This window comes from Ambystoma mexicanum, chromosome 14 (assembly GCF_040938575.1).
Source record: "Ambystoma mexicanum isolate Mex_15411 chromosome 14, UKY_AmexF1_1, whole genome shotgun sequence".
NCBI lineage: Eukaryota > Metazoa > Chordata > Amphibia > Caudata > Ambystomatidae > Ambystoma > Ambystoma mexicanum.
In genome coordinates this window covers 649,340,077-649,366,430 of record NC_090940.1, presented here as the reverse complement: position 1 = coordinate 649,366,430, position 26,354 = coordinate 649,340,077, and positions in this window count along the sequence as shown.

Below are 26,354 nucleotides of genomic sequence, written 5' to 3'. Positions count from 1 at the left end.
CATCAGCATGCCCATCCCATCAACATGCCCATCCCATCCCATCAGCATGCCCATCCCATCAGTATGCCCATCCCATCAGCATGTCCATCCCATCCCATCAGCATGCCCATCCCATTAGCATGCCCATCCCATCAACATGCCCATCCCATCAGCATGCCCATCCCATCAACTTGCCCATCCCATCAACATGCCCATCCCATCCCATCAGCATGCCCATCCCATCAGCATGCCCATCCCATCCCATCAGCATGCCCATACCATCAGCATGCCCATCCCATCAGCATGCCCATCCCATCCCATCAGCATGCCCATCCCATCAGCATGCCCATCCCATCCCATCAGCATGCCCATACCATCAGCATGCCCATCCCATCAGCATGCCCATCCCATCAGCATGGCCATCCCATCAACATGCCCATCCCATCAGCATGCCCATATCGTCAGCATGCCCCTCCTCTGCTCAACATGCCCATCCCATCAGCATGCCCATCCCATCAGCATGCCCATCCCATCAGCATGCCCATCCCAGCTCCTCAGCAATGCGACTCCACATGGAGCATGCCCCTCCTCTGCTTGGCAAGCCCATCCCATCAGCATGCCCATCCCATCAGCATGCCCATCCCATCAGCATGCCCATCCCATCAACATGCCCATCCCATCAGCATGCCCATCCCATCAACATGCCCATCCCATCAGCATGCCCCTCCTCTGCTCAACATGCCCATCCCATCAGCATACCCATCTACCCATCCCATCAGCATGCCCCTCCTCTGCTCAGCATGCCATCCCATCAGCATGCCCATCCCATCAACATGCCCATCCCATCAACATGCCCCTCCCATCAGCATGCCCATCCCATCAGCATGCCCATCCCATCAACATACCCATCCCATCAGCATGCCGATCCCATCAGCATGCCCATCCCATCAGCATGCCCATCCCATCAACATCCCCATCCCATCAGCATGCCCATCCCATCAGCATGCCCCTCCTCTGCTCAACATGCCCATCCCATCAGCATGCCCATCCCATCAACATGCCCATCCCATCAGCATGCCCATCCCATCAACATGCCCATCCCATCAGCATGCCCCTCCTCTGCTCAACATGCCCATCCCATCAGCATTCCCATCCCATCAGCATGCCCATCCCAGCTCCTCAGCAATGCGACTCCACATGGAGCATGCCCCTCCTCTGCTCAGCATGCCCATCCCATCAGCATGCCCATCCCATCAACATGCCCATCCCATCAGCATGCCCATCCCATCAGCATGCCCCTACTCTGCTCAACATGCCCATCCCATCAGCATGCCCATCCCATCAGCAGGCCCATCCCATCAGCATGCCCAACCCATCAGCATGCCCATCCCAGCTCCTCAGCAGAGCGCCTCCACATGGAGCATGCCCCTCCTCTGCTCAGCATGCCCATCCCATCAACATGCTCATCCCATCAACATGCCCATCCCATTAGCATGCCCATCCCATCAGCATGCCCCTCCTCTGCTCAACATGCCCATCCCATCAGCATGCCCATCCCATCAGCATGTCCATCGCATCAGCATGCCCATCCCATCAACATGCCCATCCCATCAGCATGCCCATCCCATTAACATGCCCATCCCATCAGCATGCCCATTCCATCAACATGCCCATCCCATCAATATGCCCATCCCATCAGCATGCCCATCCCATCAGCATGCCCATCCCATCAACATGCCCATCCCATCAGCATGCCCATCCAATCAACATGCCCATCCCATCAACATGCCCATCCCATCAGCATGCCCATCCCATCAACATGCCCAACCCAGCTCCTCAGCAGAGCGACTCCACATGGAGCATGCCCCCTCCTCTGATCAACATGCCCATCCCATCAGCATGCCCATCCCATCAGCATGCCCATCCCATCAACATGCCCCTCCTCTGCTCAACATGCCCATCCCATCAGCATGACCATCACATCAACATGCCCATCCCAGCTCCTCAGCAATGCGACTCCACATGGAGCATGCCCCTCCTCTGCTCAACATGCCCATCCCATCAGCATGCCCATCCCATCAGCATGCCCATCCCATCAACATTCCCATCCCATCAGCATGCCCATCCCATCAACATGCCCCTCCTCTGCTCAACATGCCCATCCCATCAGCATGCCCATCCCATCAACATGCCCATCCCATCAACATGCCCATCCCATCAGCATGCCCATCCCATCAACATGCCCATCCCATCAGCATGCCCATCCCATCAACATGCCCATCCCATCAGCATGCCCATCCCATCAACATGCCCCTCCTCTGCTCAACATGCCCATCCGATCAGCATGCCCATCCCATCAACATGCCCATCCCATCAGCATGCCCATCCCATCAGCATGACCATCCCAGCTCCTCAGCAATGCTAGTCCACATGGAGCATGCCCCTCCTCTGCTCAACATGCCCATCCCATCAACATGCCCATCCCATCAGCATGCCCATCCCATCAACATGCCCCTCCTCTGCTCAACATGCCCATCCCATCAGCATGCCCATCCCATCAACATGCCCATCCCATCAACATGCCCATCCCATCCCATCAGCATGCCCATCCCATCAACATGCCCATCCCATCAGCATGCCCATCCCATCAACATGCCCATCCCATCAGCATGCCCATCCCATCAACATGCCCATCCCATCAACATGCCCATCCCATCCCATCAGCATGCCCATCCCATCAGCATGCCCATCCCATCCCATCAGCATGCCCATACCATCAGCATGCCCATCCCATCAGCATGCCCATCCCATCCCATCAGCATGCCCATCCCATCAGCATGCCCATCCCATCAGCATGCCCATACCATCAGCATGCCCATCCCATCAGCATGCCCATCCCATCAGCATGGCCATCCCATCAACATGCCCATCCCATCAGCATGCCCATCCCATCAGCATGCCCCTCCTCTGCTCAACATGCCCATCCCATCAGCATGCCCATCCCATCAGCATGCCCATCCCAGCTCCTCAGCAATGCGACTCCACATGGAGCATGCTCCTCCTCTGCTTGGCAAGCCCATCCCATCAGCATGCCCATCCCATCAGCATGCCCATCCCATCAGCATGCCCATCCCATCAGCATGCCCCTCCTCTGCTCAACATGCCCATCCCATCAGCATGCCCATCCCATCAGCATGCCCATCCCATCAACATGCCCATCCCATCAGCATGCCCATCCCATCAACATGCCCATCCCATCAGCATGCCCCTCCTCTGCTCAACATGCCATTCCCATCAGCATACCCATCTACCCATCCCATCAGCATGCCCCTCCTCTGCTCAGCATGCCATCCCATCAACATGCCCATCCCATCAACATGCCCCTCCCATCAGCATGCCCATCCCATCAGCATGCCCATCCCATCAGCATGCCCATCCCATCAACATACCCATCCCATCAGCATGCCCATCCCATCAGCATGCCCATCCCATCAACATCCCCATCCCATCAGCATGCCCATCCCATCAGCATGCCCCTCCTCTGCTCAACATGCCCATCCCATCAGCATGCCCTTCCCATCAACATGCCCATCCCATCAGCATGCCCATCCCATCAACATGCCCATCCCATCAGCATGCCCCTCCTCTGCTCAACATGCCCATCCCATCAGCATGCCCATCCCAGCTCCTCAGCAATGCGACTCCACATGGAGCATGCCCCTCCTCTGCTCAGCATGCCCATCCCATCAGCATGCCCATCCCATCAACATGCCCATCCCATCAGCATGCCCATCCCATCAGCATGCCCCTCCTCTGCTCAACATGCCCATCCCATCAGCATGCCCATCCCATCAGCAGGCCCATCCCATCAGCATGCCCATCCCATCAGCATGCCCATCCCAGCTCCTCAGCAATGCGACTCCACATGGAGCATGCCCCTCCTCTGCTCAGCATGCCCATCCCATCAGTATGCCCATCTGATCAACATGCCCATCTAATCAACATGCCCATCCCATCAGCATGCCCATCCCAGCTCCTCAGCAATGCGACTCCACATGGAGCATGCCCCTCCTCTACTCAGCATGCCCATCCCATCAGCATTCCCATCCCATCAACATGCCCATCCCATCAACATGCCCATCCCATTAGCATGCCCATCCCATCCCATCAGTATGCCCCTCCTCTGCTCAACATGCCCATCCCATCAGCATGCCCATCCCATCAGCATGTCCATCGCATCAGCATGCCCATCCCATCAACATGCCCATCCCATCAGCATGCCCATCCCATTAACATGCCCATCCCATCAGCATGCCCATTCCATCAACATGCCCATCCCATCAATATGCCCATCCCATCAGCATGTCCATCCCATCAGCATGCCCATACCATCAACATGCCCATCCCATCAGCATGCCCATCCAATCAACATGCCCATCCCATCAGCATGCCCATCCCATCAACATGCCCATCCCAGCTCCTCAGCAGAGCGACTCCACATGGAGCATGCCCCCTCCTCTGATCAACATGCCCATCCCATCAGCATGCCCATCCCATCAGCATGCCCATCCCATCAACATGCCCCTCCTCTGCTCAACATGCCCATCCCATCAGCATGCCCATCACATCAACATGCCCATCCCAGCTCCTCAGCAATGCGACTCCACATGGAGCATGCCCCTCCTCTGCTCAACATGCCCATCCCATCAGCATGCCCATCCCATCAGCATGCCCATCCAATCAACATGCCCATCCCATCAGCATGCCCATCCCATCAACATTCCCATCCCATCAGCATGCCCATCCCATCAACATGCCCCTCCTCTGCTCAACATGCCCATCCCATCAGCATGCCCATCCCATCAACATGCCCATCCCATCAACATGCCCATCCCATCAGCATGCCCATCCCATCAACATGCCCATCCCATCAGCATGCCCATCCCATCAACATGCCCCTCCTCTGCTCAACATGCCCATCCCATCAGCATGCCCATCCCATCAACATGCCCATCCCATCAGCATGCCCATCCCATCAGCATGACCATCCCAGCTCCTCAGCAATGCGAGTCCACATGGAGCATGCCCCTCCTCTGCTCAACATGCCCATCCCATCAGCATGCCCATCCCATCAACATGCCCCTCCTCTGCTCAACATGCCCATCCCATCAGCATGCCCATCCCATCAACATGCCCATCCCATCAGCATGCCCATCCCATCAACATGCCCCTCCTCTGCTCAACATGCCCATCCCATCAGCATGCCCATCCCATCAACATGCCCATCCCATCAGCATGCCCATCCCATCAACATGCCCATCCCATCAGCATGCCCCTCCTCTGCTCAACATGCCCATCCCATCAGCATGCCCATCCCATCAATATGCCCATCCCATCAGCATGCCCATCCCATCAGCATGCCCATCCCATCAACATGCCCATCCCATCAGCATGCCCATCCCATCAACATGCCCCTCCTCTGCTCAACATGCCCATCCCATCAGCATGCCCATCCCATCAGCATGCCCATCCCATCAACATGCCCATCCCATCAGCATGCCCATCCCATCAACATGCCCCTCCTCTGCTCAACATGCCCATCCCATCAGCATGGCCATCCCATCAGCATGCCCATCCCATCAACATGCCCATCCCATCAGCATGCCCATCCCATCAGCATGCCCATCCCAGCTCCTCAGCAGAGCGTCTCCACATGGAGCATGCCCCTCCTCTGCTGAGCATGCCCATCCCATCAGCATGCCCATCCCATCAGCATGCCCATCCCAGCTCCTCAGCAGAGCGACTCCACATGGAGCATGCCCCTCCTCTGCTCAACATGCCCATCCCATCAGCATGCCCATCCCATCAGCATGCCCATCCCATCAACATGCCCATCCCATCAACATGCCCATCCCATCAGCATGCCCATCCCATCAATATGCCCATCCCATCAACGTACCCATCCCATCAGCATGCCCATCCCATCAACATACCCATCCCATCAGCATGCCCATCCCATCAACATGCCCATCCCATCAGCATGCCCATCCCATCAACATGCCCATCCCATCAGCATGCCCATCCCATCAACATACCCATCCCATCAGCATGCCCATCCCATCAGCATGCCCATCCCATCAACATGCCCATCCCATCAGCATGCCCATCCCATCAACATGCCCACCCCATCAGCATGCCCATCCCATCAACATGCCCATCCCAGCTCCTCAGCAATGCGAGTCCACATGGAGCATGCCCCTCCTCTGCTCAACATGCCCATCCCATCAGCATGCCCATCCCATCAACATGCCCATCCCATCAGCATGCCCATCCCATCAGCATGCCCATCCCATCAACATGCCCATCCCATCAACATACCCTTCCCATCAGCATGCCCATCCCAGCTCCTCAGCAAAGCGACTCCACATGGAGCATGCCCCTCCTCTGCTCAACATGCCCATCCCATCAACATGCCCATCCCATCAGCATGCCCATCCCATCAACATGCCCATCCCATCAACATGCCCATCCCATCAGCATGCCCATCCCATCAACATGCCCATCCCAGCTTCTCAGCAGAGCGACTCCACATGGAGCATGCCCCCCCTCTGCTCATCATGCCCATCCCAACAGCATGCCCATCCCATCAGCATGCCCATCCCATCAACACGCCCATCCCAGCTCCTCAGCAATGCGACTCCACATGGAGCATGCCCCTCCTCTGCTCAACATGCCCATCCCATCAGCATGCCCATCCCATCAGCATGCCCATCCAATCAGCATGCCCATCCCATCAACATGCCCATCCCATCAGCATGCCCATCCCATCAGCATGCCCATCCAATCAATATGCCCATCCCATCAGCATGTCCATCCCATCCCATCAACATGCCCATCCCATCAACATGCCCATCCCATCAGCATGCCCATCCCATCAACATGCCCATCCCATCAACATGCCCATCCCATCAGCATGCCCATCCCAGCTCCTCAGCAATGCGAGTCCACATGGAGCATGCCCCTCCTCTGCTCAACATGCCCATCCCATCAGCATGCCCATCCCAACAGCATGCCCATCCCATCAACATGCCCATCCCATCAGCATGCCCATCCCATCAACATGCCCATCCCATCAGCATGCCCATCCCATTAGCATGCCCGTCCCATCCCATCAGCATGCCCATCCCATCAACATGCCCATCCCATCAGCATGCCAATCCCATCAACATGCCCATCCCATCAGCATGCCCATCCCATCCCATCAGCATGCCCATCCATTCAACATGCCCATCCCATCAGCATGCCCATTCCATCAGCATGCCCCTCCTCTGCTCAACATGCCCATCCCATCAGCATGCCCATCCCATCAGCATGCCCATCCCATCAACATGCCCATTCCATCAGCATGCCCATCCCATCAGCATGCCCCTCCTCTGCTCAACATGCCCATCCCATCAGCATGCCCATCCCATCAACATGCCCATCCCATCAGCATGCCCATCCCATCAACATGCCCATCCCAGCTTCTCAGCAGAGCGACTCCACATGGAGCATGCCCCCCCTCTGCTCAGCATGCCCATCCCATCAGCATGCCCATCCCATCAACATACCCATCCCATCAGCATGCCCATCCCATCCACATACCCATCCCATCAGCATGCCCATCCCATCAACATGCCCATCCCATCAACATGCCCATGCCATCAGCATGCCCATCCCATCAGCATGCCCATCCCATCAAAATGCCCATCCCATCAGCATGCCCATCCCATCAGCATGCCCATCCCAGCTCCTCAGCAATGTAAGTCCAATTGGAACATGCCCCTCCTCTGCTCAACATGCCCATCCCATCAGCATGCCCATCCCATGAACATGCCCATCCCATCAGCATGCCCATCCCATCAGCATGCCCATCCCAGCTCCTCAGCAGAGCGTCTCCACATGGAGCATGCCCCTCCTCTGCTCAGCATGCCAATCCCATCATCATGCCCCTCCTCTGCTCAACATGGCCATCCCATCAGCATGCCCATCCCATCAACATGCCCATCCCATCAGCATGCCCATCCCATCAACATGCCCATCCCATCAGCATGCCCATCCCATCAGCATTCCCATCAAAGCTCCTTAGCAATGCAGGTCCACATGGAGCATGCCCCTCCTCTGCTCAACATGCCCATCCCATCAGCATGCCCATCCCAGCTTCTCAGCAGAGCGACTCCACATGGAGCATGCCCCCCTCTGCTCAGCATGCCCATCCCATCAGCATGCCCATCCCATCAGCATGCCCATCCCATCAACATGCCCATCCCATCAGCATGCCCATCCCATCAGCATGCCCATCCCATCAACATGCCCATTCCATCAGCATGCCCATCCCATCAGCATGCCCCTCCTCTGCTCAACATGCCCATCCCATCAGCATGCCCATCCCATCAACATGCCCATCCCATCAGCATGCCCATCCCATCAACATGCCCATCCCAGCTTCTCAGCAGAGCGACTCCACATGGAGCATGCCCCCCCTCTGCTCAGCATGCCCATCCCATCAGCATGCCCATCCCATCAACATACCCATCCCATCAGCATGCCCATCCCATCCACATACCCATCCCATCAGCATGCCCATCCCATCAACATGCCCATCCCATCAACATGCCCATGCCATCAGCATGCCCATCCCATCAGCATGCCCATCCCATCAAAATGCCCATCCCATCAGCATGCCCATCCCATCAGCATGCCCATCCCAGCTCCTCAGCAATGTAAGTCCAATTGGAACATGCCCCTCCTCTGCTCAACATGCCCATCCCATCTGCATGCCCATCCCATGAACATGCCCATCCCATCAGCATGCCCATCCCATCAGCATGCCCATCCCAGCTCCTCAGCAGAGCGTCTCCACATGGAGCATGCCCCTCCTCTGCTCAGCATGCCAATCCCATCATCATGCCCCTCCTCTGCTCAACATGGCCATCCCATCAGCATGCCCATCCCATCAACATGCCCATCCCATCAGCATGCCCATCCCATCAACATGCCCATCCCATCAGCATGCCCATCCCATCAGCATTCCCATCAAAGCTCCTTAGCAATGCAGGTCCACATGGAGCATGCCCCTCCTCTGCTCAACATGCCCATCCCATCAGCATGCCCATCCCAGCTTCTCAGCAGAGCGACTCCACATGGAGCATGCCCCCCTCTGCTCAGCATGCCCATCCCATCAGCATGCCCATCCCATCAGCATGCCCATCCCATCAACATGCCCATCCCATCAGCATGCCCATCCCATCAACATGCCCATCCCATCAACATGCCCATCCCATCAGCATGCCCATCCCATCCCATCAGCATGCCCATCCCATCAACATGCCCATCCCATCAGCATGCCCATCCCATCAGCATGCCCATCCCAGCTCCTCAGCAATGCGAGTCCACATGGAGCATGACCCTCCTCTGCTCAACATGCCCATCCCATCAACATGCCCATCCCATCAGCATGCCCATCCCAGCTTCTCAGCAGAGCGACTCCACATGGAGCATGCCCCCCCTCTGCTCAGCATGCCCATCCCATCAGCATGCCCATCCCATCAGCATGCCCATCCCATCAGCATGCCCATCCCAGCTCCTCAGCAATGCGAGTCCACATGGAGCATGCCCCTCCTCTGCTCAACATGCCCATCCCATCAGCATGCCCATCCCATCAACATTCCCATCCCATCAGCATGCCCATCCCATCAACATGCCCCTCCTCAGCTCAACATGCCCATCCCATCAGCATGCCCATCCCATCAACATGCCCATCCCATCAGCATGCCCATTCCATCAGCATGCCCATCCCATCCCATCAGCATGCCCATCCCATCAGCATGCCCATCCCATCAACATGCCCATCCCATCAGCATGCCCATCCCATCAACATGCCCATCCCATCAGCATGCCCATCCCATCAGCATGCCCATCCCAGCTCCTCAGCAATGCGAGTCCACATGGAGCATGCCCCCCCTCTGCTCAGCATGCCCATCCCATCAGCATGCCCATCCCATCAACATGCCCATCCCATCAGCATGCCCATCCCATCAGCATGCCCATCCCATCAACATGCCCCCCTCTGCTCAGCATGCCCATCCCATCAGCATGCCCATCCCATCCCATCAGCATGCCCATCCCATCCCATCAGCATGCCCATCCCATCAGCATGCCCATCCCATCAACATGCCCATCCCATCAGCATGCCCATCCTATCAGCATGCCCATCCCAGCTCCTCAGCAATGCGAGTCCACATGGAGCATGCCCCTCCTCTGCTTACCATGCCCATCCCATCAGCATGCCCATCCCATCAGCATGCCCATCCCATCAACATGCCCATCCCATCAGCATGCCCATCACAACAACATGCTCCTCCTCTGCTCAACATGCCCATCCCATCAGCATGTCCATCCCATCAACATGCCCATCCCATCAGCATGCCCATCCCATCAACATGCCCATCGCATCAACATGCCCATCCCAGCTCCTCAGCAATGCGACTCCACATGGAGCATGCCCCTACTCTGCTCAACATGCCCATCCCATCAGCATGCCCATCCCATCAGCATGCCCATCCCATCAACATGCCCATCCCATCAACATGCCCATCCCATCAGCATGCCCATCCCAGCTCCTCAGCAATGCGAGTCCAATTGGAACATGCCCCTCCTCTGCTCAACATGCCCATCCCATCAGCATGCCCATCCCATCAACATGCCCATCCCATCAGCATGCCCATCCCACCAACATACCCATCCCATCAGCATGCTCATCCCATCAGCATGCCCATCCCATCAGCATGTCCATCCCATCAGCATGCCCATCCCATCAACATGCCCATCCCATCAGCATGCCCATCCAATCAACATGCCCACCCCATCAGCATGGCCATCCAATCAGCATGCCCATCCCATCAGCATGCCCATCCCATCAGCATGCCCATCCCAGCTCCTCCGCAATGCGAGTCCACATGGAGCATGCTCCTCCTTTGCTCAACGTGCCCATCCCATCAGCATGCCCACCCCATCAACATGCCCATCCCATCAGCATGCCCATCCCATCAACATGCCCATCCCAGCTTCTCAGCAGAGCGACTCCACATGGAGCATGCCCCTCCTCTGCTCAGCATGCCCATCCCATCAGCATGCCCATCCCATCAGCATGCCCATCCCATCAGCATGCCCATCCCATCAACATACCCATTCCATCAGCATGCCCATCCCATCAGCATGCCCATCCCAGCTCCTCAGCAATGCAAGTCCACATGGAGCATGCCCCTCCTCTGCTCAGCATGCCCATCCCATCAGCATGCCCATCCCATCAACATGCCCATCCCAGCTTCTCAGCAGAGCGACTCCACATGGAGCATGCCCCCCCTCTGCTCAGCATGCCCATCCCATCAGCATGCCCATCCCAGCTTCTCAGCAGAGCGACTCCACATGGAGCATGCCCCCGCTCTGCTCAGCATGCCCATCCCATCAGCATGCCCATCCCATCAGCATGCCCATCCCATCCCATCAGCATGCTCATCCCATCAGCATGCCCATCCCATCAACATGCCCATCCATCCCATCAGCATGCCCATCCCATCAGCATGCCCATCCCAGCTCCTCAGCAATGCGAGTCCACAGGGAGCATGCCGCTCCTCTGCTCAACATGCCCATCCCATCAACATGCCCATCCCATCAGCATGCCCATCCCATCAACATGCCCATCCCAGCTTCTCAGCAGAGCGACTCCACATGCAGCATGCCCCCCTCTGCTCAGCATGCCCATCCCATCAGCATGCCCATCCCATCAGCATGCCCATCCCAGCTCCTCAGAAATGCGAGTCCACATGGAGCATGCCCCCTCCTCTGCTCAGCATGCCCATCCCATCAGCCTGCCCATCCCATCAGCATGCCCATCCCAGGTCCTCAGCAGAGCGACTCCACATGGAGCATGCCCCTCCTCTGCTCAACATGCCCATCCCATCAGCATGCCCATCCCATCAGCATGCCCATCCCATCAACATGCCCATCCCAGCTCCTCAGCAGAGCGACTCCACATGGAGCATGCCCCTCCTCTACTCAGCATGCCCATCCCATCAGCATGCCCATCCCATCAGCATGCCCATCCCAGCTTCTCAGCAGAGCGACTCCACATGGAGCATGCCCCTCCTCTGCTCAACATGCCCATCCCATCAGCATGCCAATCCCATCAACATGCCCATCCCATCAGCATGCCCATCCCATCAGCATGCCCATCCCATCCCATCAGCATGCCCATCCCATCAGCATGCCCATCCCAGCTCCTCAGCAGAGCGACTCCACATGGAGCATGCCCCTCCTCTTCTCAACATGCCTATCCCATCAGCATGCCCATCCCATCAACATGCCCATCCCAGCTCCTCAGCAATGCGAGTCCACATGGAGCATGCCCCTCCTCTGCTCAACATGCCCATCCCATCAGCATGCCCATCCCATCAGCATGCCGATCCCATCAGCATGCCCATCCCATCAGCATGTCCATCCCATCAGCATGCCCATCTCATCAACATGCCCATCCCATCAGCATACCCATCCCATCAGCATGCCCATCCCAGCTCCTCAGCAATGCGAGTCCACATGGAGCATGCCCCTCCTCTGCTCAACATGCCCATCCCATCAACATACCCATCCCATCAGCATGCCCATCCCATCAACATGCCCATCCCATCAGCATGCCCATCCCATCAGCATGCCCATCCCATCAACATGCCCATCCCATCAGCATGCCCATCCCATCAACATGCTCCTCCTCTGCTCAACATGCCCATCCCATCAGCATGCCCATCCCATCAACATGCCCATCTCATCAGCATGCCCATCCCATCAGCATGCCCATCCCATCAGCATGCCCATCCCAGCTCCTCAGCAGAGCGACTCCACATGGAGCATGCCCCTACTCTGCTCAGCATGCCCATCCCATCAACATGCCCCTCCTCTGCTCAACATGCCCATCCCATCAGCATGCCCATCCCATCAGCATGCCCATCCCATCAGCATGCCCATCCCATCAACATGCCCATCCCATCAGCATGCTCATCCCAGCTCCTCAGCAGAGCGACTCCACATGGAGCATGCCCCTCCTCTGCTCAGCATGCCCATCCCATCAGCATGCCCCTCCTCTGCTCAGCATGCCCATTCCATCAACATGCCCATCCCATCAACATGCCCATCCCATCAGCATGCCCATCCCATCAGCATGCCCATCCCATCCCATCAGCATGCCCATCCCATCAACATGCCCATCCCATCAGCATGCCCATCCCATCAGCATGCCCATCCCAGCTCCTCAGCAGAGCGACTCCACATGGAACATGCCCCTCCTCTGCTCAACATGCCCATCCCATCAGCATGCCCATCCCATCAGTATGCCCATCCCAGCTCCTCAGCAGAGCGACTCCACATGGAGCATGCCTCTCCTCTGCTCAACATGCCCATCCCATCAGCATGCCCATCCCATCAACATGCCCATCCCATCAGCATGCCCATCCCATCAGCATGCCCATCCCATCAACATGCCCATCCCGTCAGCATGCCCATCCCATCAGCATGCCCATCCCATCAACATGCCCATCCCATCAGCATGCCCATCCCATCAACATGCCCCTCCTCTGCTCAACATGCCCATCCCATCAGCATGCCCATCCCATCAACATGCCCATCCCATCAGCATGCCCATCCCATCAGCATGCCCCTCCTCTGCTCAGCATGCCCATCCCATCAGCATGCCCCTCCTCTGCTCAGCATGCCCATCCCATTAACATGCCCATCACATCAACATGCCCATCCCATCAGCATGCCCATCCCATCAGCATGCCCATCCCATCCCATCAGCATGCCCGTCCCATCAGCATGCCCATCCCATCAACATGCCCATCCCATCAGCATGCCCATCCCATCAGCATGCCCATCCCAGCTCCTCAGCAGAGCGACTCCACATGGAACATGCCCATCCTCTGCTCAACATGCCCATCCCATCAGCATGCCCATCCCATCAGTATGCCCATCCCAGCTCCTCAGCAGAGCGACTCCACATGGAGCATGCCCCTCCTCTGCTCAACATGCCCATCCCATCAGCATGCCCATCCCATCAACATGCCCATCCCATCAGCATGCCCATCCCATCAGCATGCCCATCCCATCAACATGCCCATCCCATCAGCATGCCCATCCCATCAGCATGCCCATCCCATCAACATGCCCATCCCATCAGCATGCCCATCCCATCAACATGCCCCTCCTCTGCTCAACATGCCCATCCCATCAGCATGCGCATCCCATCAGCATGCCCATCCCATCAACATGCCCATCCCATCAGCATGCCCATCCCATCAGCATGCCCATCCCAGCTCCTCAGCAGAGCGACTCCACATGGAGCATGCCCCTCCTCTGCTCAGCATGCCCATCCCATCAGCATGCCCATCCCATCAGCATGCCCATCCCATCCCATCAGCATGCCCATCCCATCAACATGCCCATCCCATCAGCATGCGCATCCCATCCCATCAGCATGCCCATCCCATCAGCATGCCCATCCCATCAACATGCCCATCCCATCTCATCAACATGCCCATCCCATCAGCATGCCCATCCCATCAACATGCCCATCCCATCAGCATGCCCATCCCATCAACATGCCCCTCCTCTGCTCAACATGCCCATCCCATCAGCATGCCCATCCCATCAGCATGCCCATCCCATCAACCTGCCCATCCCATCAGCATGCCCATCCCATCAGCATGCCCATCCCAGCTTCTCAGCAGAGCGACTCCACATGGAGCATGCCCCTCCTCTGCTCAACATGCCCATCCCATCAGCATGCCCATCCCATCAACATGCCCATCCCATCAACATGCCCATCCCATCAGCATGCCCATCCCATCAACATGCCCATCCCAGCTCCTCAGCAGAGCGACTCCACATGGAGCATGCCCCCTCCTCTGCTCAACATGCCCATCCCATCAGCATGCCCATCCCATCAACATGCCCATCCCATCAGCATGCCCCTCCTCTGCTCAACATGCCCATCCCATCAGCATGCCCATCCCATCAGCATGCCCATCCCAGCTCCTCAGCAATGCGACTCCACATGGAGCATGCCCCTCCTCTGCTCAACATGCCCATCCCATCAGCATGCCCCCCCTCTGCTCAGCATGCCCATCCCATCAGCATGCCCATCCCATCAGCATGCTCATCCCATCAACATGCCCATCCCAGCTCCTCAGCAGAGCGACTCCACATGGAGCATGCCCCTCCTCTGCTCAACATGCCCATCCCATCAGCATGCCCATCCCATCAGCATGCCCATCCCAGCTTCTCAGCAGAGCGACTCCACATGGAGCATGCCCCTCCTCTGCCCAACATGCCCATCCCATCAGCATGCCCATCCCATCAACATGCCCATCCCATCAGCATGGCCACCCCATCAGCATGCCCATCCCATCCCATCAGCATGCCCATCCCATCAACATGCCCATCCCATCAGCATGCCCATCCCATCAACATGCCCATCCCATCAGCATGCCCATCCCATCAGCATACCCATCCCAGCTCCTCAGCAGAGCGACTCCACATGGAGCATGCCCCTCCTCTGCTCAACATGCCTATCCCATCAGCATGCCCATCCCATCAGCATTCCCATCCCATCAACATGCCCATCCCAGCTCCTCAGCAATGCGACTCTATATGGAGCATGCCCCCTCCTCTGCTCAACATGCCCATCCCATCAGCATGCCCATCCCATCAACATGCCCATCCCATCAGCATGCCCATCCCATCAGCATGTCCATCCCATCAGCATGCCCATCTCATCAACATGCCCATCCCATCAGCATGCCCATCCCATCAACATGCCCATCCCATCAGCATGCCCATCCCATCAGCATGCCCATCCCAGCTCCTCAGCAATGCGAGTCCACATGGAGCATGCCCCTCCTCTGCTCAACATGCCCATCCCATCAACATACCCATCCCATCAGCATGCCCATCCCATCAGCATGCCCATCCCATCAACATGCCCATCCCATCAGCATGCCCATCCCATCAGCATGCCCATCCCATCAACATGCCCATCCCATCAGCATGCCCATCCCATCAACATGCCCCTCCTCTGCTCAACATGCCCATCCCATCAACATGCCCATCCCATCAGCATGCCCATCCCATCAGTATGCCCATCCCAGCTCCTCAGCAGAGCGACTCCACATGGAGCATGCCCCTCCTCTGCTCAGCATGCCCATCCCATCAGCATGCCCATCCCATCAGCATGCCCATCCCAGCTCCTCAGCAGAGCGACTCCACATGGAGCATGCCCCTCCTCTGCTCAGCATGCCCATCCCATCAACATGCCCCTCCTCTGCTCAACATGCCCATCCCATCAGCATGCCCATCCCATCAGCATGCCCATCCCATCAACATGCCCATCCCATCAGCATGCCCATCCCATCAGCATGCCCATCCCATCAACATGCCCATCCCATCAGCATGCCCATCCCATCAGCATGCCCATCCCAGCTCCTCAGCAGAGCGACTCCACATGGAGCATGCCCCTCCTCTGCTCAACATGCCCATCCCATCAGCATGCCCATCCCATCAGTATGCCCATCCCAGCTCCTCAGCAGAGCGACTCCACATGGAGCATGCCCCTCCTCTGCTCAACATGCCCATCCCATCAGCATGCCCCTCCTCTGCTCAACATGCCCATCCCATCAGCATGTCCATCCCATCAACATGCCCATCCCATCAACATGCCCATCCCATCAGCATGCCCATCCCATCAGCATGCCCATCCCAGCTCCTCAGCAGAGCGACTCCACATGGAGCATGCCCCTCATCTGCTCAACATGCCCATCCCATCAGCATGCCCATCCCATCAACATGCCCATCCCAGCTTCTCAGCAGAGCGACTCCACATGGAGCATGCCCCTCACCTGCTCAACATGCCCATCCCATCAGCATGCCCATCCCATCAACATGCCCAACCCATCAGCATGCCCATCCCATCCCATCAGCATGCCCATCCCATCAACATGCCCATCCCATCAGCATGCCCATCCCATCCCATCAGCATGCCCATCCCATCAGCATGCCCATCCCATCCCATCAACATGCCCATCCCATCAGCATGCCCATCCCATTAACATGCCCATCCCATCAGCATGCCCATCCCATCAACATGCCCCTCCTCTGCTCAACATGCCCATCCCATCAGCATGCCCATCCCATCAGCATGCCCATCCCATCAACCTGCCCATCCCATCAGCATGCCCATCCCATCAGCATGCCCATCCCAGCTTCTCAGCAGAGCGACTCCACATGGAGCATGCCCCTCCTCTGCTCAACATGCCCATCCCATCAGCATGCCCATCCCATCAACATGCCCATCCCATCAACATGCCCACCCCATCAGCGTGCCCATCCCATCAACATGCCCATCCCAGCTCCTCAGCAGAGCGACTCCACATGGAGCATGCCCCCTCCTCTGCTCAACATGCCCATCCCATCAGCATGCCCATCCCATCAGCATGCCCATCCCATCAGCATGCCCATCCCATCAGCATGCCCATCCCATCAAAATGCCCATCCCATCAGCATGCCCCTCCTCTGCTCAACATGCCCATCCCATCAGCATGCCCATCCCATCAGCATGCCCATCCCAGCTCCTCAGCAGAGCGACTCCACATGGAGCATGCCCCTCTTCTGCTCAACATGCCCATTCCATCAGCATGCCCATCCCATGACATGCCCATCCCAGCTCCTCAGCAATGCGACTCCACATGGAACATGCCCCTCCTCTGCTCAACATGCCCATCCCATCAGGATGCCCATCCCATCAACATGCCCATCCCATCAGCATGCCCATCCCATCAGCATGCCCATCCCATCAGCATGCCCATCCCAGCTTCTCAGCAATGCGAGTCCACATGGAGCATGCCCCTCCTCTGCTCAACATGCCCATCCCATCAGCATGCCCATCCCATCAACATGCCCATCCCATCAGAATGCCCATCCCATCAACATGCCCATCCCATCAGCATGCCCATCCCATCAACATGCCCATCCCATCAGCATGCCCATCCCATCAACATGCCCATCCCATCAACATGCCCATCCCAGCTCCTCAGCAATGCGAGTCCACATGGAGCATTCCCCTCCTCTGCTCAACATGCCCATCCCATCAGCATGCCCATCCCATCAACATGCCCATCCCAGCTCCTCAGCAATGCGAGTCCACATGGAGCATGCCCCTCCTCTGCTCAACATGCCCATCCCATCAGCATGCCCATCCCATCAACATGCCCATTCCAGCTCCTCAGCAATGCAAGTCCACATGGATCATGCCCCTCCTCTGCTCAACATGCCCATCCCATCAACATGCCCATCCCATCAGCATGCCCATCCCAGCTCCTCAGCAATGCGACTCCACATGGAACATGCCCCTCCTCTGCTCAACATGCCCATCCCATCAGGATGCCCATCCCATCAACATGCCCATCCCATCAGCATGCCCATCCCATCAGCATGCCCATCCCATCAGCATGCCCATCCCAGCTTCTCAGCAATGCGAGTCCACATGGAGCATGCCCCTCCTCTGCTCAACATGCCCATCCCATCAGCATGCCCATCCCATCAACATGCCCATCCCATCAGAATGCCCATCCCATCAACATGCCCATCCCATCAACATGCCCATCCCATCAGCATGCCCATCCCATCAACATGCCCATCCCATCAACATGCCCATCCCAGCTCCTCAGCAATGCGAGTCCACATGGAGCATTCCCCTCCTCTGCTCAACATGCCCATCCCATCAGCATGCCCATCCCATCAACATGCCCATCCCAGCTCCTCAGCAATGCGAGTCCACATGGAGCATGCCCCTCCTCTGCTCAACATGCCCATCCCATCAGCATGCCCATCCCATCAACATGCCCATTCCAGCTCCTCAGCAATGCAAGTCCACATGGATCATGCCCCTCCTCTGCTCAACATGCCCATCCCATCAACATGCCCATCCCATCAGCATGCCCATCCCATCAGCATGCCCATTCCAGCTCCTCAGCAATGCGAGTCCACATGGAGCGTGCCCCTCCTCTGCTCAACATGCCCATCCCATCAGCATGCCCATCCCATCAGCATGCCCATCCCATCAGCATGCCCATCCCATCCCATCAGCATGCCCATCCCATCAACATGCCCATCCCATCAGCATGCCCATCCCATCAGCATGCCCATCCCAGCTCCTCAGCAATGCGACTCCACATGGAGCATGCCCCTCCTCTGCTCAAGATGCCCATCCCATCAGCATGCCCCTCCTATGCTCAACATGCCCATCCCATCAACATACCCATCCCATCAGCATGCCCATCCCATCAGCATGCCCATCCCATCAACATGCCCATCCCATCAACATGCCCATCCCATCAGCATGCCCATCCCATCAACATGCCCATCCCATCAGCATGCCCATCCCATCAACATACCCATCCCATCAGCATGCCCATCCCAGCTCCTCAGCAATGCGAGTCCACATGGAGCATGCCCCTGCTCTGCTCAACATGCCCATCCCATCAGCATGCCCATCCCATCAACATGCCCATCCCAGCTCCTCAGCAGAGCGCCTCCACATGGAGCATGCCCCTCCTCTGCTCAGCAAGCCCATCCCATCAGCATGCCCATCCCATCAACATGCCCATCCCATCAACATACCCATCCCATCAACATGCCCATCCCATCAGCATGCCCATCCCATCAACATGCCCATCCCATCAGCATGCCCATCCCATCAACATGCCCATCCCATCAGCATGCCCATCCCATCAACATGCCCATCCCATCAGCATGCCCATCCCATCAGCATGCCCATCCCATCAACATGCCCATCCCAGCTCCTCAGCAATGCGACTCCACATGGAGCATTCCCCTCCTCTGCTCAACATGCCCATCCCATCAGCATGCCCCTCCTCTGCTCAACATGCCCATCCCATCAACATACCCATCCCATCAGCATGCCCATCCCATCTGCATGCCCATCCCATCAACATGCCCATCCCATCAGCATGCCCATCCCATCAACATGCCCATCCCATCAACATACCCATCCCATCAGCATGCCCATCCCAGCTCCTCAGCAATGCGAGTCCACATGGAGCCTGCCCCTCCTCTGCTCAACATGCCCATCCCATCAGCATGCCCATCCCATCAACATGCCCATCCCAGCTCCTCAGCAGAGCGACTCCACATGGAGCATGCCCCTCCTCTGCTCAGCAAGCCCATCCCATCAGCATGCCCATCCCATCAACATGCCCATCCCATCAACATACCCATCCCATCAACATGCCCATCCCATCAGCATGCCCATCCCATCAACATGCCCATCCCATCAGCATGCCCATCCCATCAACATGCCCATCCCATCAGCATGCCCATCCCATCAACATGCCCATCCCATCAACATGCGCATCCCAGCTCCTCAGCAGAGCGACTCCACATGGAGCATGCCCCTCCTCTGCTCAGCAAGCCCATCCCATCAGCATGCCCATCCCATCAACATGCCCATCCCATCAACATACCCATCCCATCAACATGCCCATCGCATCAGCATGCCCATCCCATCAACATGCCCATCCCATCAGCATGCCCATCCCATCAACATGCCCATCCCATCAGCAGGCCCATCCCATCAGCATGCCCATCCCAGCTCCTCAGCAATGCGACTCCACATGGAGCATGCCCCTCCTCTGCTCAGCAAGCCCATCCCATCAGCATGCCCATCCCATCAACATGCCCATCCCATCAACATACCCATCCCATCAACATGCCCATCCCATCAGCATGCCCATCCCATCAACATGCCCATCCCATCAGCATGCCCATCCCATCAACATGCCCATCCCATCAGCAGGCCCATCCCATCAGCATGCCCATCCCAGCTCCTCAGCAATGCGAGTCCACATGGAGCATGCCCCTCCTCTGCTCAACATGTCCATCCCATCAGCATGCCCATCCCATCAACATGCCCATCCCATCAGCATGCCCATCCCATCAGCATGCCCATCCCATCAACATGCCCATCCCAGCTCCTCAGCAATGCGACTCCACATGGAGCATGCCCCTCCTCTGCTCAACATGCACATCCCATCAGCATGCCCATCCCATCAGCATGCCCATCACATCAACATGCCCATCCCATCAACATGCCCATCCCATCAGCATGCCCATCCCATCAACATGCCCATCCCAGCTCCTCAGCAGAGCGACTCCACATGGAGCATGCCCCTCCTCTGCTCAGCATGCCCATCCCATCAGCATGCCCATCCCATCAACATGCCCATCCCAGCTCCTCAGCAGAGCAACTCCACATGGAGCATGCCCCCCCCTCTGCTCAACATGCCCATCCCATCAGCATGCCCATCCCATCAGCATGCCCCTCCTCTGCTCAACATGCCCATCCCATCAACATGCCCATCCCATCAGCATGCCCATCCCATCAACATGCCCATCCCATCAGCATGTCCATCCCATCAGCATGCCCATCCCATCCCATCAGCATGCCCATCCCATCAGCATGCCCATCCCATCCCACCAGCATGCCCATCCCATCAGCATGCCCATCCCATCAACATGCCCATCCCAGCTCCTCAGCAGAGCAACTCCACATGGAGCATGCCCCCCCTCTGCTCAACATGCCCATCCCATCAGCATGCCCATCCCATCAGCATGCCCATCCCAGCTTCTCAGCAGAGCGACTCCACATGGAGCATGCCCCCCCTCTGCTCAACATGCCCATCCCATCAGCATGCCCATCCCATCAGCATGCCCATCCCATCCCATCAGCATGCCCATCCCATCAGCATGCCCATCCCATCAACATGGCCATCCCAGCTCCTCAGCAATGCGAGTCCACATGGAGCATGCCCATCCCATCAACATGCCCATCCCATCAACATGCCCATCCCATCAGCATGCCCATCCCATCAGCATGCCCATCCCAGCTCCTCAGCAATGCGCCTCTACATGGGGCATGCCCCCTCCTCTGCTCAACATGCCCATCCCATCAGCATGTCCATCCCATCAACATGCCCATCCCATCAATATGCCCATCCCATCAGCATGCCCATCCCATCAGCATGCCCATCCCATCCCATCAGCATGCCCATCCCATCAGCATGCCCATCCCATCAACATGCCCATCCCAGCTCCTCAGCAATGCGACTCCACATGGAGCATGCCCCTCCTCTGCTCAAGATGCCCATCCCATCAGCATGCCCCTCCTATGCTCAACATGCCCATCCCATCAACATACCCATCCCATCAGCATGCCCATCCCATCAGCATGCCCATCCCATCAACATGCCCATCCCATCAACATGCCCATCCCATCAGCATGCCCATCCCATCAACATGCCCATCCCATCAGCATGCCCATCCCATCAACATACCCATCCCATCAGCATGCCCATCCCAGCTCCTCAGCAATGCGAGTCCACATGGAGCATGCCCCTGCTCTGCTCAACATGCCCATCCCATCAGCATGCCCATCCCATCAACATGCCCATCCCAGCTCCTCAGCAGAGCGCCTCCACATGGAGCATGCCCCTCCTCTGCTCAGCAAGCCCATCCCATCAGCATGCCCATCCCATCAACATGCCCATCCCATCAACATACCCATCCCATCAACATGCCCATCCCATCAGCATGCCCATCCCATCAACATGCCCATCCCATCAGCATGCCCATCCCATCAACATGCCCATCCCATCAGCATGCCCATCCCATCAGCATGCCCATCCCATCAACATGCCCATCCCAGCTCCTCAGCAATGCGACTCCACATGGAGCATTCCCCTCCTCTGCTCAACATGCCCATCCCATCAGCATGCCCCTCCTCTGCTCAACATGCCCATCCCATCAACATACCCATCCCATCAGCATGCCCATCCCATCTGCATGCCCATCCCATCAACATGCCCATCCCATCAGCATGCCCATCCCATCAACATGCCCATCCCATCAGCATGCCCATCCCATCAACATACCCATCCCATCAGCATGCCCATCCCAGCTCCTCAGCAATGCGAGTCCACATGGAGCCTGCCCCTCCTCTGCTCAACATGCCCATCCCATCAGCATGCCCATCCCATCAACATGCCCATCCCAGCTCCTCAGCAGAGCGACTCCACATGGAGCATGCCCCTCCTCTGCTCAGCAAGCCCATCCCATCAGCATGCCCATCCCATCAACATGCCCATCCCATCAACATACCCATCCCATCAACATGCCCATCCCATCAGCATGCCCATCCCATCAACATGCCCATCCCATCAGCATGCCCATCCCATCAACATGCCCATCCCATCAGCATGCCCATCCCATCAACATGCCCATCCCATCAACATGCGCATCCCAGCTCCTCAGCAGAGCGACTCCACATGGAGCATGCCCCTCCTCTGCTCAGCAAGCCCATCCCATCAGCATGCCCATCCCATCAACATGCCCATCCCATCAACATACCCATCCCATCAACATGCCCATCCCATCAGCATGCCCATCCCATCAACATGCCCATCCCATCAGCATGCCCATCCCATCAACATGCCCATCCCATCAGCAGGCCCATCCCATCAGCATGCCCATCCCAGCTCCTCAGCAATGCGACTCCACATGGAGCATGCCCCTCCTCTGCTCAGCAAGCCCATCCCATCAGCATGCCCATCCCATCAACATGCCCATCCCATCAACATGCCCATCCCATCAACATGCCCATCCCATCAACATACCCATCCCATCAACATGCCCATCCCATCAGCATGCCCATCCCATCAACATGCCCATCCCATCAGCATGCCCATCCCATCAACATGCCCATCCCATCAGCAGGCCCATCCCATCAGCATGCCCATCCCAGCTCCTCAGCAATGCGACTCCACATGGAGCATGCCCCTCCTCTGCTCAGCAAGCCCATCCCATCAGCATGCCCATCCCATCAACATGCCCATCCCATCAACATACCCATCCCATCAACATGCCCATCCCATCAGCATGCCCATCCCATCAACATGCCCATCCCATCAGCATGCCCATCCCATCAACATGCCCATCCCATCAGCAGGCCCATCCCATCAGCATGCCCATCCCAGCTCCTCAGCAATGCGAGTCCACATGGAGCATGCCCCTCCTCTGCTCAACATGCCCATCCCATCAGCATGCCCATCCCACCAACATGCCCATCCCATCAGCATGCCCATCCCATCAGCATGCCCATCCCATCAACATGCCCATCCCAGCTCCTCAGCAATGCGACTCCACATGGAGCATGCCCCTCCTCTGCTCAACATGCACATCCCATCAGCATGCCCATCCCATCAGCATGCCCATCACATCAACATGCCCATCCCATCAACATGCCCATCCCATCAGCATGCCCATCCCATCAACATGCCCATCCCAGCTCCTCAGCAGAGCGACTCCACATGGAGCATGCCCCTCCTCTGCTCAGCATGCCCATCCCATCAGCATGCCCATCCCATCAACATGCCCATCCCAGCTCCTCAGCAGAGCAACTCCACATGGAGCATGCCCCCCCTCTGCTCAACATGCCCATCCCATCAGCATGCCCATCCCATCAGCATGCCCCTCCTCTGCTCAACATGCCCATCCCATCAACATGCCCATCCCATCAGCATGCCCATCCCATCAACATGCCCATCCCATCAGCATGTCCATCCCATCAGCATGCCCATCCCATCCCATCAGCATGCCCATCCCATCAGCATGCCCATCCCATCCCACCAGCATGCCCATCCCATCAGCATGCCCATCCCATCAGCATGCCCATCCCAGCTTCTCAGCAGAGCGACTCCACATGGAGCATGCCCCCCCTCTGCTCAACATGCCCATCCCATCAGCATGCCCATCCCATCAGCATGCCCATCCCATCCCATCAGCATGCCCATCCCATCAGCATGCCCATCCCATCAACATGGCCATCCCAGCTCCTCAGCAATGCGAGTCCACATGGAGCATGCCCATCCCATCAACATGCCCATCCCATCAACATGCCCATCCCATCAGCATGCCCATCCCATCAGCATGCCCATCCCAGCTCCTCAGCAATGCGCCTCTGCATGGGGCATGCCCCCTCCTCTGCTCAACATGCCCATCCCATCAGCATGTCCATCCCATCAACATGCCCATCCCATCAATATGCCCATCCCATCAGCATGCCCATCCCATCAGCATGCCCATCCCATCCCATCAGCATGCCCATCCCATCAGCATGCCCATCCCATCAACATGCCCATCCCAGCTCCTCAGCAATGCGACTCCACATGGAACATGCCCCCCACCACTCCTCGGCTCAACCTCCCTCTCTCAGCTCCTCTGTGGCAACCGAATCGGCGTGTAAGCCCCTGGGTGCCTGCGCTGTGTACAGCATTCGATTCCTTGCCATCTGGGTCACAACCTGTGCTCAGGGCCCCTGATTCTCCTCAGTAGCGGATGGTGTGATTGCAAGGCCGCTGAAGTCCGCGTGCAGAAAACCCCCTGTTTACCCCAAACCAATCCAACATTGCCTCACCAGACACCATTCCCAGGAGTCCAGTCCCTCGGCACCCCACTAACCCATTGGGGCAGAACCCCTGATCAAATTCCTTGGAATAACCTGATGGGTACTCATTAAGCGCTCATCCCAAATGTAGTGAGGTTGCAGCACCCCTTAAACCCTTAAACAAACCTCCAGCTACTGAGTAGGAAAAAACGACTTCCCTTTTTCCCATATTAATTCATAAGACATTCGTAGCAAGCAATATAACATGTCATCCGGAGACCGCGCTCTGCACTGAAGGTAAAATCATTACATTGGACCGTGCTCATCACTGAAGGTAAAATCATTACATTGGACCGTGCTCATCACTGAAGGTAAACTCCTTACATTGGACCGTGCTCATCACTGAAGGTAAACTCCTTACATTGGACCGTGCTCATCACTGAAGGTAAAATCCTTACATTGGACCGTGCTCATCACTGAAGGTAAAATCATTACATTGGACCGTGCTCATCACTGAAGGTAAAATCCTTACATTGGACCGTGCTCATCACTGAAGGTAAAATCATTACATTGGACCGTGCTCATCACTGAAGGTAAACTCCTTACATTGGACCGTGCTCATCACTGAAGGTAAAATCCTTACATTGGACCGTGCTCATCACTGAAGGTAAAATCCTTACATTGGACCGTGCTCATCACTGAAGGTAAAATCCTTACATTGGACCGTGCTCATCACTGAAGGTAAAATCATTACATTGGACCGTGCTCATCACTG